This window comes from Amphiprion ocellaris, chromosome 5 (genome assembly GCF_022539595.1).
Source record: "Amphiprion ocellaris isolate individual 3 ecotype Okinawa chromosome 5, ASM2253959v1, whole genome shotgun sequence".
NCBI lineage: Eukaryota > Metazoa > Chordata > Actinopteri > Pomacentridae > Amphiprion > Amphiprion ocellaris.
In genome coordinates, this window is record NC_072770.1 from 38,872,244 (window position 1) to 38,882,956 (window position 10,713).

Here is a 10,713-nt window from a genome sequence, read left to right on the forward strand (position 1 = left end):
AGAAAGAGACTAGTGAGGGAGGCCACCAAGACTCCTATGACTCCTCTATAGAAGTTACTAGACCCTAGGTAAGGAGGCCACCAAGACACCTATGACTCTTGTGAAGAAGTTAGAATAAAGAGACTAGTGAGGGAGGCCACCAAGACTCCCATCGTCATGAAGTAAAACATTGTTCAAGAGAACTGAGACTTGGAGAAGATTAGCTTCCATCCAGACGATGACCTGAAGCTCCTCAGAAATGATTTAAAGCCAACAGGGTGGACGTTCTGGGGTGGACGAAACTAAATAAACTAATACTGGTTCGACTTTTCTCCGGAATTTTTCCCATTTCGTTACCAGCAACGAAATGAACTTGTTAGGTTCTTTTCATGACGCCGCCATAATCTTTCTTACCTTAAAGCACTTTGGCACCAAAGCTGTCTAAAAATTTTACTGATATTATTTTAAATATTCATAGTTTACAATAAACCGCTTTGAAGCAAATCAGAGATGGTTGAGCAGAAGTTCTCTGTTGATTGGAGAAAGAACAACCTACCCTCATGCTATAAAGGGAAACTCTTGAGGACAAACATTAGAAATGTGCTGAGATGTGACAGATTAAATCACCACCGGAGGCTTCCAGTGGGCAGCAATGAGCATTATTTATTATTATTTATGAAGTCGGGGCAGCTATAAGAGGAAATGTTCCTGCAGCAGCAGAGGGAACGGTGGAACAGCCAGTAACACCCACAGCGAGCGTTCACACCGACAGCAGCAGGTCATGTGACGCTTCCACAGACTGATGGCATCCATGCAGCAGACGATGCAGAAAACTGAGGATTCTCACACAACAGATCAGGACGTGCAGAAACAGAATTACTGTCTGTTCCTATTGAAAGCAGCCTTCAGATAGTTCTCCAACCTGCTCAGTTCAGCCTTTTCCTTTATTCTGACTGAATGATTCACTGCTGGCTTGGTGTTTAAACTGAGTTACGTTCCTGTGTCACATTTGACCAGTTTGAAGCGATGCAGATGCACCACATGATGTTTGATGTTTGAAAAGCTGCGTCACTGTTTACAGGCAGCAGGTTTTATTGCAAAAACTGAATGTTCCTGATTGAATTCATCCATCATCCATACACTGCTTAACCGTCATTAGGGTGGCAGGGGGCTGGAGTTTATCCTACGGGAAATTTAGAGTCACCAATTAACCTCAGCATGTCTTTGGACTGTGGAAGGAAGTCAGAGAACCCGGGGAAAACCCACTCATGCACAGGAAGAACATGCAAACTCCATGCAGAAAGATCCCAAGAAGGCGGGGATGCGAACCAGGAAGCTTCTAGCTGCAAGGCAACGGTGCTAACCACTGAGCCACTGTGCAGCCCATGTTTCTGATTCCTTTAGTTAATTAGTTTTCTGTTTATTCCACCAACTGTCATGACAAAAAATCTGCACAGCTCCACTCAAAGTTCAAGAGAAGGATGGGCCTTCAGTGTTCCCTTAAAATAGTGACACTGGAATTCATTTGGTGGAACCTTTGAAGCAGCAAGACAAAAACTTAGATTAAAATGAGAATTCATCATAAAAACATGCAAAGCTTCCTGATCCAAATCATCAGCTTCAGTCTATCCAAGTATGGTCTTTAAGTTTTATTCCACCCAAAACATTACTTCCTGTCTGAGTATCATGATGTATAGTCTTAAAAGTTTATTCCACCTAATATACTACTTCATTTTCAAGTATCTGTTGTTTTAAAGGTTTATTCCACACAAAATATTACTTCCTATCCAAGTATGTATAGTCTTAAAGATTTATTCCACCAAAAATAGTAATTTTGCTCAAGCTGTTGTAGTTTAAATTATTTATTTCAATCCAAATACTACTGTCTGTGCAAGTGTTTATGGTTTTAAAGGTGTAGTCCACCCAAAATACTGCTTCCTATGTAGGTATGTATAGTTATAAAGGTTTATTCCGCTGGAAATACTATTGTCTGTTCAAGTAATTTTCATTTTAAAGGTTCATTCCGCCCACAATGCTATTTTTAATCGTAGTACTAATAGGAGTACCACTTTCTGTCTAAATACTAATAGTTTTAAAGGTGTATTCCACTCACAATACTGCCTACTGTTCAAGTATGTGTAGTTTTAAAGGTTTATTCCACCAGTAATACTACATTTTATCCTGCAGTTAAACTTGTTAAGAGTCACTTGTTGGGGAAATTATATAATTAGCATAATTAGATCATTACCAGGTTACATAACAGAATAATTTCTGTGGCCTTTGTAGTCACGAGATCTCAAACAGGTATTTAAAAGTCTGGAGCGAGACCAGACATGAGGACGACTTTAAATATACAAAGAAAACTGGCTTAGACTACTTCCTGTCCAAGTATATATAGTCGTTAAGGGTCATTCCACCCATCTACTATATCTGCTAAAGCTACATGCTAACATGGAGGAGGCGGGGCTTAAGAGCTCCGCTGGGAGCGACACTGATGTCGGCCATCTTTACCCAAGGATCTGCACCGTAAACCAACCAGCTTCTGTTAAATATTTGCAGTGAGATCATAAAAGCTGGCAGCTGATCAGGTTTACTGACCTGGATTCTGCATTTTAAACATAAAAGCTCTGTTTTATGGTTCTGCTGCGTGAGTTTAAGGGTTAAATGTTTGCCGTAAAACCTCTAATCCTGACAACAGAGAAAAATCCAAAAAGATTTATAGTCTGTCTGTCGCCCTCACAATTGTCCATTGTTCTTTTCCAAGTGTCTCGTGTGCTTCGTCTTCGCTAATCAACCGACACCGTTGTTGTTTTTTTGAGGTGAGTAAAGACCCGACTCACCTCCAGCAGCAACACTTTCCCAACATTTCACTTTTCAACACAATGAGGCCTTTTTTGTTCACTGCAGAGTCGAGTTTCAGCGAGCAGCTGGCTGCTGTGGGTTTTACTGGAGCTGTGAGGACGTTAGTGTGGTTTAACTTGATCTGCCAGACAGTGAAGCCGGATGTCGCAGGAACATTTGCATCGCTGCTCCAAGTTCAGTTTGACTCCCATAGTGAACGTTTACTCAACGCTCCCCAAACACACGACAACACCTGAGTGTTTCTGTGCAGTTTTTAATGTAGTTCAAACAGTAGTGGCTGATGTTGACCTAAAAAGTGACAGAAGAAGTTCAAGTCCTCTTTATATTTACTGCCAGGAACTCCGCTTGTATTTTGCATATGCACTTAACTGCTCTAAATGCGTTCGGGTTGTGAGGTTTTTATGCTGCGTTCAGTCAAATTATCTGCATGAAAGTAGGTCAGGAGCAAACACTCTGTTGTGCATTTTCACTTTGCACACAAAAATCCAAATGGAAAAGTAAATATTTAATTTTGAATCTAAAAAATGTTGCAAAAAAACACTCACTTTCTGTTTCCAGTTTTCTCAAAATTTGGTCAATAATTAAAAGACAAACATATAAATAATCTCCCCTTAACATCATAATGCTGCCACCACCGTGGTTCACATCATGATGCTGCCACCACCATGCTTCACATCATGATGCTGCCACCACCGTGCTTCACATCATGATGCTGCCACCTCCATGCTTCACATCATGATGCTGCCACCACCATGCTTCACATCATGATGCTGCCACCACCATGCTTCACATCATGATGCTGCCACCTCCATGCTTCACATCATGATGCTGCCACCACCATGCTTCACATCATGATGCTGCCACCTCCATGCTTCACATCATGATGCTGCCACCACCATGCTTCACATCATGATGCTGCCACCTCCATGCTTCACATCATGATGCTGCCACCACCGTGCTTCACATCATGATGCTGCCACCACCGTGCTTCACATCATGATGCTGCCACCACCATGCTTCACATCATGATGCTGCCACCACCGTGCTTCACATTATGATGCTGCCACCACCGTGCTTCACATCATGATGCTGCCACCACCGTGCTTCACATCCTGATGCTGCCACCACCGTGCTTCACATTATGATGCTGCCACCACCGTGCTTCACATCATGATGCTGCCACCACCATGCTTCACATCATGATGCTGCCACCACCATGCTTCACATCATGATGCTGCCACCACCGTGCTTCACATCATGATGATGCCACCACCGTGCTTCACATCATGATGCTGCTACCACCATGCTTCCTTCATGTCATGATGCCACCACCGTGCTTCACTTCAACACAAAATAAGGAACTGTTTTTTGCTGTGTTGTTGGAATCTTAAAATAGTTCACACTGGCTGAATTAATTTCTGTTTTCAGACTGAGAATGGGTCGATGACATTAAGAATGAAGCTCATGTTTAGGCCTGAAAGTAGATTTTTCCATCTTTTTCATTAATTTCTCGGCGACTGACTCTGAGTTTATTTTTTGGCTCCACGCCTTCAGTTTGTGTTCACTGCTGGAAACCAGTCCTTCCACTTCACCTACCCTCAGGTGTTTCTGTTGCTGTTCAGCCTCAGGAGTTTCATATGTTCACAGTTTGTGCTGCTGAAATCCTGTTAACTCCTTCTTAGAGCAATATTGCAGCTAGTTTCAGCCAAACCCTGATAAACCTGGACGTTGTTTCCATTATGACGGGACTTTACAGTGACTCAGGGAAGCAACTTCCTCAGAGCGAAGCCGCTGAGTCACCTTTAGACATGTGACAGTGACTGTGTCACCTACAAACACGAGGTCATATTTAACAAGGATGCTGGTGTTTACTTTGGAATGAGTCCCAGAGTTTAGCTTCTGTGGAAGCAGCTGATTATATGTGACACTTCCACTGAAAAACACTGAGTGAGAGGAAGTGTTTTTTTCTGTTTCTGTTCTGTTATTTTAATTATTTCATGACTGGCAGCATAAACACAAGTTTGAAAGTATTTATTTTATTTAAGTATATTTAAGTGTTTACGTATTATTTAAAATGAAATTTGAAGTGTTATCTACTCAGTTATCATAATTATTAACCACAATTTTACGTTAACAGTTAAGTTGCTCTACTTGGATTTTCTTTAGTTGTTTTTGTGTTTTTGTTTGTGTACGTCATGATGCTGCCACCACCGTGTTTCACATCATGATGTTGCCACCACCGTGTTTCACATCATGATGTTGCCACCACCATGTTTCACATCATGATGCTGCCACCACCATGCTTCACATTATGATGCTGCCACCACCGTGCTTCACATCATAATGCTGCCACCACCATGCTTCATAACATGATGCTGCCACCACCATGCTTCACATCATGATGCTGCCACCACCATGCTTCACATCATGATGCTGCCACCACCATGCTTCATATCATGATGCTGCCACCACCGTGTTTCACATCATGATGCTGCCACCGCCGTGCTTCACATCATGATGCTGCCACCGCCGTGCTTCACATCATGATGCTGCCACCACCGTGCTTCACATTATGATGCTGCCACCACCGTGTTTCACATCATGATGTTGCCACCACCATGCTTCATAACATGATGCTGCCACCACCATGCTTCACATCATGATGCTGCCACCACCGTGCTTCACATCATGATGCTGCCACCACCGTGCTTCACATTATGATGCTGCCACCACCGTGTTTCACATCATGATGTTGCCACCACCATGCTTCATAACATGATGCTGCCACCACCATGCTTCACATTATAATGCTGCCACCATTTACAATATGATGCTGGAACTTGAAATCCTGACCTCAAGGTGAAGATAAATGCAGTTGTTGAGTCGAGTTTCTTTAAGTTACCTCAACTTAAATTCTGTTTTAAAACAACTAATGGAGAAATCTGAGCTTAAATTACACACAGTATGAAGTTAATTATTATTTAAAGAATCAGAAATAATATTTAGGTTCAACAGTAAAATTTTATTTATTTTAGTCATCTTGCAACTACCCATTTAATTAAGTAGTGGGAATAGGTCGCTTGAATTACTTTTTAGTGTGAAGTTCATCCAAAGTCCATTGGATGAGTCCAGTCAGTGAGTTTTTGTTTTTTGTTTTTTCTAGAAGAACAACTTTTCCATAATAAAGTCATGCTGATCCCCACCAAGACTGAAGTCAAGACTGGATTAATAAAACTGGGAACACAAGACAAAAAGGGGAACTACTCAGACACCACATGTACTGTTGTTCTATATTTACTGCGTCCACAGAAAACCACATGTTGACCGGTGTTACTCCTTTATAGCAGTATTATAATACTGTTTACTACTTGAGTACACCTTTCATTACTGAGAGTAAAATCTTGCTGGAGGGCTTGTGTTGCTCTACTTTTCTCTTTAAAATAGCCTAAAGGTGTTCTGTTGGATTCAGGTCAGGACATAAAGTTATCCAGGTCGTAGTTTCTCTTAGTTCCTGTGTAGAAACTCTTAGTCTTTGGAAGTTCTCCTGCTGGAATATTCATCTTCCAGTTTCTGGTCAGCCAGTATTTTGGTTTATCCTTAGACATTCATGGCGCATCTAGAAATATCATCACACTCCCACCTCCGTGCTTCACTGTCAGGACTATTCATCCACTGTGGTAGTCCTGGTCAGGTTCACACCAAACATCTGGACTCCATCTGAGCCCAACTCATTGATCTTCATCTGACCAAAGAATGTTCTCCAACATCCATCAGGCTTCTTCTCATGTTCTTCAGCAAACTTTCACCTGGAGGTTTAGTTCTGAGTAGCAACCAGGTTTAGTTCTGGTCCTCCGTCCATAGAGGTTGGTGTTCTGAAGGTTCCTTCACACTGTCTGAGCTTCACACTAACTCTGGTTTCCTGGAGAACCCCTGAACCAAGTCTGAAGCAGCTGCCGTCTGTTTTACAGCTGGATGGAGAAAGTAGTTCACTGTCTGTGGAGTCATTTTAGGAGCTCTGATTAGTGGAACTATGACTCCTTCTGTACCTCCTGATTAGTGGTACTATGACTCCTTCTGTACCTCCTGATTAGTGGCACTACGACTCCTTCTAGACCTCCTGATTAGTGGAACTATGACTCCTTCTAGACCTCCTGATTAGTGGAACTATGATTCCTTCTACACCTCCTGATTAGTGGTACTATGACTCCTTCTAGACCTCCTGATTAGTGGCACTATGACTCCTTCTATACCTGCAGCCATGATTCTACTACTATCTTTATCGAATCTCTTAGTCAGATGTTTCTCTTCCTCTGTTCAGTTCTTTTCCATGTGGAACCATGATGCAGACATAGATAGACCCAGTCCATAGGTCCTGAACTGAGAAAGTTCTGCTTTTCACAGCTCATTTTAGAACCATGTTCATCTTTTAGACTGGATCTGTTGTGTAGGACGAGATGTTGATGTCCCTTCTTGCATACATCTCGCTTACATCTAAGACTGTGGGATGGTCCAGTGAGTGAGGGCATCTTCTGGGTTATCAAGTGGGCGAACTCCTTCATTGGTGTTTCGCTGATGGGCCCACGACATCTCCAGAAGGTTCAGCAGTGAATCCCAGGTTCACCCCCTAGATGCCATCTACTCACCTGAAGGCCAAGGTGGAGTCCTTTCTCTTCATCCACAGCCACTGACTTCCCCTTTCAGTGACTCTGGAGAGGTCCTTGATTGCCTGCGGTGGGCCTTCCCTTGTACTCCCATCTCCCGGAGAAGCCTGGATGTCAAGGTGGCTACGAATCCTCTGCAGCCTACTTCGACTGGTCGGACCCTCACCTTCCAGCCTCGTTGTTTTGCATCGGCGGCAATCTCCGTATACCTCAGCTTCTTGCACTCATAGACTTCCTCTACCGAGCTCTCCCAGGGCACTGTGAGCTCCATGATGGCTTTTGCGCATCTGTCTGCTTCCTCTTGCCATCGTACTTCCTGCACCACTAGCTTGTGTCTTTGGGACGGAGAGGCCTTGTTCCAGGCTGGAGTGCTGGTCCCAAGGCCAAGACCACCTCTTCCCTGCTGTACTTACAGATTGACTGGAAACCACAGTTTAGCTTCACTGATCACAGCTGGATTCACACATTTGTTAATTTGAATATAGTCTTAACTGTTTTATTAAACTTAAAAATAATGCGGTTATTATGAGGCGACATTTCAATGATTTTAACATATTAAACATCAGAAAATATCAGAATATGCTGAACATTATCCTTTGATGCCTAAATGAACATATTTAAACTGCTTCTTTTGCCTGACCTACAATTAAAAACCCCAAAAACCCAAATGTTGTGTTAACAGAGTGACAAATATTAACATTTAAGTTGCTGCTGCCAGAGAATTTGAGGTGTTTTTGCTCAAATAAAAAGAGTAAAATGCTTATGTAATGGCTCCAGAGCTCTGATGTCTGTTTGGCCGCTGGGAAAAACCTGTCGCTGCCATATCTGATGGATATAACGAAGCAAACGTTTGCCCTGCGGAGGACAATCCATCACAGAACTCATATTTGACCGATGTTATCTCCAGCCTGAAGATAATATATTAAAACTAGCAGCACCAGTCTGACTGCACTTTACCAGCGTGTGGATGGAAATGTGGCGTTTTATGTAACCGGAGTTTTCTGAAGCTGAGTTCAGCCTCTCAGACTGAATTAAAGATCCTCTCGGTGCAGGTCGGTCCAGTTTTTATTGACCTGAAAACACGTGAATGTAAACCGTCTGGTGCACAGAAGCATGTTTACTTATTCAAATGAGACACGAGGGTGTTTGGTTTGATCACCTGAACCTCCCTGACGTCACTCCAGGATGTTTGCAGACGCTGACAGACGTCCAGCTGCAGAGTTTAGTGGCTGTTTGACCTCAACACGCCTTTTTGTTTTTAACACAGTTCAGTTTCTACGATAATCAGACAATGAATCCGTCGCTGTGTCCAGACTTCTACACAGGAAATCCACTCTAGGTCGCTTATTTACATCAGAACAGCCAACAAAAATCACAATATACCATTAAAAAATGTTGTTTTTGTGACAGTTTCTGGTCATTTTTCAACTTTCTGGTGTCATTCCGCTCATATTTGTTGTTTTGCTTTGGTCGTTTTGTAGTTCTTTAATATTACTTTGCATCTGTGTTGTTGTCTTGCATAATTTTTTGGTCATTTTGCGTCTCTGTTTCTGTTCTTTTCAAGTATTTTGTGGTCTTTTTACAGTTGTTTTACATCACTGTGTCCTTTTAGGTTTGTTTTTTGGCTTTTTCTGGTCTTTTTGTGTTTCTTTATGTCATTTTGTGTTTCCTTGTCCACCATTTTGGGTCTTTTTGGTGTCATTTCACTCATCTTTGTTGTTTTGTGGTTGTTTTATGCCACTTTGCGTCTCTGTGTTTTTGTTTTTTTTAAGTATTTTGTGGTCATTTTACAGTTGTTTATTGTCACTGTGTCTCTTTAGAGTTGTTTTACGTCACTTTCATGTTTTTTTCAATCACCTTTTTGCCATTGTGAGTCTCTTTTTAAGTCTCTTTGTGGTAACTGCAGTTATTTTAAGCAGCTGTGTCTCTACAATGGTTTAAATCAATTTTTAGTCATTTTGTCGTTTTTTAATTTCCCTTTACAGCCCCTGTTGTGGCTATTTTATGTCAGTTTACATCTGAGTTTGACATTTGTCTTTGTGTCTTTGTGGTCATTTATCAGTTCTTTCATGTCATTTTGCAACTTTGTGGTGTCGTCTTGCAGTTTCAGAATGACAACGAAGTGGATGCAAAGTTACACAAACAAATAAATGCAAAATGACAAGAAAGTGATGTAAAATAACCAGAAAGAGACAAAAACAACCACAAACTGCATTTATCTGCTGTAAAATGAAACCAAAAAGACTCATAGTGGTGAACAAGGAGACGAAAAAGGACCAAAAATTGATGTAAAACAACTGCAAAATGAACACAAAATGACAGAAAAATTGGCAAAAAGGTGATTGAAAAGGAACACAAAATGACCAGAAAGTGACATAAACAATCACAAAGAGATAAAAAACAAACACAAATTGCATTAATCTGTTGCAAAATAACACAAAAACACTCAAAATGGCGAACAAGTAGACACAACATGACGAAAAATGATGGTAAACAACAACAAAGAGATGCAAAATGACATAAAACACCAGAGAAATCCAGCAAATGATGTAAAACCAAAGAGAATCCTGACTGTGTCTCTCTCTGCTTTCTGTCCATCTCTGACCTAAATATTTTTCTTCTCAGACTCTGTTTCATTTTCAGCTGCTGTCCTCTGATTATTTCTGGATAATGAGCTAACTGAGGTGAAAAATGAAATCAATCCGACTCCAAATGAAGCCCCAGAAGCAGCTCAGTCATGTGTGCTGTTTATTATGTATGAGGGCCAGAGGGAAAAGTCTGCAGCCTTCTTGTAACCATGGCGACGGAGTCCCAGAGGACGGGATCAGGTGAGCTGCAGGTGAGAGTTCACCTGTGAAGGTGTTTTCACCATCAAAACCTTATTTAAACCTGCAGAGGAACACTGAGCAGCTGGTTCTCTGTTCCAGCACTAAAGTCATGATTTCAGCAGATTATTGAGGAGAGAACGACAGGAGGCCAGCCTTCAAAATAAAAGTACCGCGTTTGTAGCAGCAACTAGAGAACAAAAACTGCTTAGAGACGATATTTCACTTTTTTCAGCTTATTTTAAGTGCTTAACCTGTAAATTCCAGCTTTTACACAACTTTATTAGCATTTTATAGCTTTATTCTAACGATTATATTCATACTTTGTCTGTATAAACATTTAGCTGTGACTCTTTTCACCAATATATTGTTTTTTTTAGGTTTTC